This window comes from Sciurus carolinensis, unplaced genomic scaffold, assembly GCF_902686445.1.
Source record: "Sciurus carolinensis unplaced genomic scaffold, mSciCar1.2, whole genome shotgun sequence".
Lineage (NCBI taxonomy): Eukaryota > Metazoa > Chordata > Mammalia > Rodentia > Sciuridae > Sciurus > Sciurus carolinensis.
In genome coordinates this window covers 1,522,253-1,528,293 of record NW_025920133.1, presented here as the reverse complement: position 1 = coordinate 1,528,293, position 6,041 = coordinate 1,522,253, and positions in this window count along the sequence as shown.

The window sequence follows — 6,041 nt, the reverse complement described above, 5'->3', positions numbered from 1 at the left end:
GACTGCAAGCATGGAGCTGCTAATTAATGCCCCCTGGGCCCTTACCTCCCTGAATCACCTTGGCCCTCCCCCTGCTCATGGCTTCTCACTTAACCAGGACTAGTCAAGGAGGCAGGAAGGAGAGATAAGGGGGGAGAAAAGTGGAGAACAAAAGACTTTAACCTATAAAAGATGTAGGGTGCTGCAGAAGACATGTTTGGGTAACCCTAAGATGGCAGCTGGCATTGAGCCAAGAGGCAGCGCATAGTTAGTGTTCTACTTTTGCCTGATTAGTTAATGTCTCCTTTGTGCTAGTGGTCAACAGATATTCCTCGTTCTTTCTTGATTGGTACCAAGGGGCGTGCCTCAATTGTGCTAATCCTAAGCTGATTGGCTGCCTTAGGTATATAAGACACGCACCTATAGGAAGTACCTCGAATAAGCAGCTAGCAGAAAGGATAATCGGATAAGCAGCACCTCAGGTTGCAGATCGCAGAACGCAGGATAAGCCATACCTCTAGATCGCTGGGCGATGGATAAGCAATGGTTAAGTAGCACCTCTGAACAATGGCAGAACGCAGGTTGCAGATTGCAGAACGGAGAAGTAAAGCCACACCTCTAGATAGCACAGTGAAGGACACAGAATGCAGGATGCACCTTTAAGAAGAAGCTGCAGAACTAAGAAGATATAGATCTCTGAAAGTGTAGCCTCTCCGATAAGCAAAGCCTCTCTCTCTCCTCTCAAAGACTCTTTCTCTCTTATACAAAGCCTTTCTCTCTCTCTCCTCTCAAAGCCTCTCTTCCTCTATAAGCTAGGAAACAAACAAGCAAGAAAGCAGCCCACTAAAGAGAAAGACAGTAGAAGTAGTTTGTTTCCAGTCCACCTCAAATAAATACCCGCACAATTGTTGCTGCAGGCAGTAACAATATCCGCACGACTGTTGCCACGGGAGGCAACAGGGTGCGCTCACTTCTTGGGAGTTTAGAACATTAGCCATGGGCCCCTTCTTCCTGCTGGGAGAAGTCTGTATTACTACTTTTAAATAAAACCTGCTTAATTTGCTTGCCTTGGTGTGCTTCTCTAGTGTTCAATCTTCAACATTAGAAGGAGCAGAACTCCTCACCATTAAATGGCGGTATCAGAAGTCTATGAAGAGATTGTTTTACATGTAGGACAAAAATAACCTCTGACCATCCTGGCTGATTCCACAGGGGACACTACCAAGTGAACATTTTTAAACCTAGATTAGTTTTTTAAAATATATGCATAGGCCTCCGTACCTTTGTGACACTGCATTACAGAATAAAGTCTTTGGATAAATATTTGAGTAGAAAACTCTAGTACCCAGTACTTAAATATCCACCCTACCAGCCATGTCCAGCAACACAAACAGGAAGTTGTACCAGATTCTACATGTAATATTCTTCTATCATTGCAGATTCCCTGCCATTCCTACCTCCTACACACAGACACAATGGGGAATGTAAAGACTTCTCAGATATGATCCCAGATGAGGACTTGCCTGTGTAAGGAAATCCCACGAAACCATGCCGGACATGGGAAATCACATAAGGGAATTTATTAAGCAATCAGAGTGTCTCCCTGCAGGGAAAATGAGAGGAAAATAGAAAGGAAAAGAAAGGGTGCATGCTAGAGAGAGTGGAAAGCCAGTAGGATAGAGAAAAGTGAGTTGGACAGACAGAAGAATGGAAAAGATGGCGAGGAAGCTACAGTAAAACAGTTGAATTTCGCCAGGCTAACAGGGGACCAATATAGGAGAAGGATACTTGCAAGCTGACTGATGAACCAATAGCTAGCTAGGATGTTCACAGATTGACAAGTGGTTGGGAGGTGGGCAAAATGGCTGTGCCTGATGGGCGGAGGAGCAGTTTTATACATTACAGCCTGGATTGGTCTTCTCTGGGCTGCTCTATTTTACCTGTGGGTGCCTCCTGTTAAGTTACCACATGGGACTGGTGTGAGGACCAAGTCAATATCTAAAAATGTTGCCGCTCTGGACATTTTTGTGCCTTAAACCTTTGAAGGTTTGGACACATCCAAAAATAATATTGGTCTCTTGCACATGTTCCTTAACGTGGGCTAAACAAGGAAATTTCTTTAGAATATGGGTGCCTGGTTACCAGGGTTCTACATTCTTTTGGGTTCTAGTGCTAATAAACCATCATTTCTTCAAAGTTTAATTACCTGGGCCTCTTTCCATAATAAAACTCTCAAAAGTTTCCTTTGGAGTGCTGATTTGTCATCTCCTTAACAATCCAAAATTATACAAACAGGGATGGTCTTTCAGTCCCTTGGGAATTTGTCAATGCACTATTGCCTACTTTGGTGGAGGCTCATAGGAAGTCCGGCAGGTACCCTGGAGAAGATTTGAATCTGGATGGCAACATTAGAACTTTATTTTCCTCCAAGTGAGTTTAATCTATATCTTCATCCTGCATTTTGGCTGAATGTAGAAAATCACAATCATTTCAGAATATACCTTTTAGAGAGCTCCGAATGGTGTAAAACCAAGCTGTACTCCTGGGCTCACTGGCTCACTGGTGAGAAATATCTCCAGTGGTCACATTATGGCAGCCTTGCACAAACATAGGTCAACCTGGTTGCCCACCCAAGTTCCAGGCCAGTCACCTGGATATCAGTCAGTGTGTTGTGCCCAGCGGCTCAAGACCCCACAAAGACCACCAGAGACCATGATCAATGCAAGCAACAAAGAGTCATTTATAGCAAGCTCGAGCCTGGTCCTCCACACACTCAGTAAACTGTGATGCTAAGAGGCCCCGACCCCTTGTTTAGCAGGGTTTTTATAATGAAAGGCAAACAGTTTTACAGTGTTCTTTTTAATTGCTTAACATATAAAATTGTAAACAAAGCATGTTAGTTTAAGTTCTGGGTCACCCTGACCTCTGAAAGGAGGGTTGTCATTATCTTTAAGTTTACTTTTGGGTCAGCCACTTGGTCTTTACAGATAAGATGAGAGATGAGATGAAAATTCTTCGTGACTTTTATGACGGGTTGAGGGCAGTTTGGGAAGAGCCTCGTATTTACACAGGTGCAAGCTTTTTCTATCTTTTCATTCCCCCCTCTCCAAGAACATTTAGAGAGCCAATCTTGGGTCTCTATTGTTTTAATTCTTGCTGCTTAATGGGCTGATATTGGGCTTTTAGCACCATTAGCTATACTGTATTTATTCTATCTTTAACAAACGCAATTAACTTATTTAAAATGCAGGGGCCAAAAGTTAACATAAGCAAAAGCAGAGCTAAGGGGCCTACTAGGGTAGAGATTAGGGTAGCAAGCCAAGGGGACCTATTGAACCATGCTTCAAATCAATTTCCTTGGGCCTCCCTCTCTCGCTTTCTCTTGGGGAGACCCTCTCTGACCTTAGTCATGGATTCCCTCACTACTTCAGAATGATTAGCATAAAACCAACATTCTTCTCCCAGGGCTGCCACATAGACCTTCTTGCTTACAATCTTTAAAGGCAGGTAAATTTGGTAATTAATGAGCTTAGGAGATCCTTAACATTTTATTTTCCTAGGGGCAGTCTCCAACTTCCAGAGGCAGATGGCCTTCATGGCTTTCATTTCCTCAATTTGACCCGATCCCATATTTCTATACTAACTACCTGTTCTTAATTCTGGCTTCATCCCCTCCTTTTGCTTTAGGAACTCCTAACTGCTGTAAGGAAAAGAAAGGGGGCACCGATCATTCTGGCTGCTTCGAAGCTGAAAGGGGACAGAGTGGGGCAAGCAGTTTGGAGTTCCCTTTTTAAAAATCAGGTCAATTGAGGGGTCCAAGGTAGAAGTCTGGGTTGGGGAAGAGCAGGTTGTAAAGTCATCTGGGGGTGGGTGCTTCTATGAGAGAAGAACAAAAAGACATGAGTACTGAAATGAGATTGATACAATACAAATGTTGCAGAATCTGGAACATGCCAATGAATATCATAAAGATGACAGAAGTCAATAATTCCTCACCAGGAGGTGGAAGAACTGAGAAGTTGTTCCCCTAACAAAGTCTAGCAAAGGCTGGAGGGGACAAGGCCTTTATTTGGGGACTTTAACATTGTCCAGGTTATCAGGAACATAAAAACAATATTTAACTCTTAATGTCATTGATGTCCCCAGAAAATATAGTTCAGCTACTTAATGTCATCTGATTTTTGTACAATATCCCTTTATTGGTATAGCCCTTGTTAAGTAGAGATCTCTATATTTCTGTTACTTAGGGCTAGATAATCATACTAGCAAACATAGATAAGCCTACCTGTGACTGTAGACCTTAAACTGACTAAAATCTTCTGACTCTGGCAGTTTCTCTTGATAGTTATCAGGCACATTTGCCTAAGAATCTTTCTTTTGTAGCCTCCACTCTTAACTTTAGTGGGATAACACAAGTGTACATCTTAGGTTACTTTTAACTATTATTTCTTTTAAATGCCCAAGAATGGTTGTATTTTGGTTTTAACTGTTTTGCTAGGTGTTTAAGATCAAGCTGGTCAAAGTGACCTGTTCCTGTCTGTTAAAAAGTCAACTGAGTTTCCACAGGGTCACTCATACAGAACTTAAGAGCAGCTTCTTAGCTCCATTAGTGCCATTGGTTAGACAGGGTCTTCTAGATGAGGTGGCTTTCCTTGAAAGCATTAGGGGTGTCTCCCTTTTTCCATGACCCTCCTCTGTATTAGGTGCAATGAGAGGCTTTTCCTCTAGTGGCTTCATCAATCTCCTTGGTCAGGAGGTTGTATCACCCAGAGTTGCAAAGCTCCTTAGAGAAGTTCTCTTGTTCCCTAGATTCAGGCTGACTGAGGGCAAGACTCGAATACTGGCTTTTCTTGGCCTCTGTATTTAATCCCAATCTCTAAGTTTGATCTTAACCATCCAGCAAGTCAGTCTCACCAGTCATAAAGTAAGAGTACTGGGTTTTAGCTTCAATGTTTATAACTTTACAGTCATTTACACTTTTTTTTAAGTACTACCACATACTATCTATTTTGAAGGTGATGGCCTATTATCACAAGTTACCTAGGTTGTATGTTCTGGAAGCAGCTACTTCTGCAAAACAGTAACAGGCAACCGTTTTACAAAATGAAATTAGCAAGAGTAAAAACATATTTAGCTTGTATAATAGCTATCTTGAATTTTGGCTGAGTTATTCATTATATCCCCTGTTTGAGATCACAGTAATCTTTACAACAAACATCAAACTTTTGAGCACAACTTTAAATGAGTTAAAGTCTGGCTTACTTTGGAGCCATTCTAACATGCAGCAGGGTGAGGCAGAGCCTTATCTCAGGTAAGGCAGGGCTCTTCACAAATCTTAAGTAAAATGTTCTAATCCTAAAACTAATTTTTGCTCCTTTTGCCATGACCAGTATGACCAAATTTTCAAGTTCAGTGAGGGTCAAAAGAGTATTAGAAAATAAAGGTTTATAGACAGAGATTTTGAAGATTAAGCTGAGATCAGATGGAGCTCTGTTCTCTGATGGAAATGCAGATCTAAAGAGTTATGTTAGCAATTTTTATACATGTCTTATTATTAGGTTAAAGACTATGTAGGCATTATTCTTTGTTTTCAGGAAAGCTACAGAGACTAGAACACCTACGCAACTTTTTCCCACAACTGCAAAGTGCAATGTTAGGAACTCTGTGTAGCTCTCAAAGAAGTCCACTTTCCAAAGTTACTGTAAGGTGGGCAGCAACTAGACAAGGGAACTGATGAAACACTGGTTATCTAGCAAAACAATTTCTTTCTGCCCGAGAGCTGTGTGCCTGAGATCAATGTAAGAGCTGATAGGACTCCTGTACAGAGCCTCCGCAGGGAGGCTACTGCCACAGCAGTTAGGCATCTTGTGCTCCTACACAGGAACACTCCCAGGCACAAGGCATGCTACAGTCATGAGGTCAGAGACCCCAATCTCAGTCATTGTTGTCCCATTTTTGCTATTGCACATTACACTCTTTCTTAAATGTCATTTTAAGAAGTTTACATATATTGATTTCTGAGTCCATATGAACATTAGTTAACACAGTCTAACATTATATCC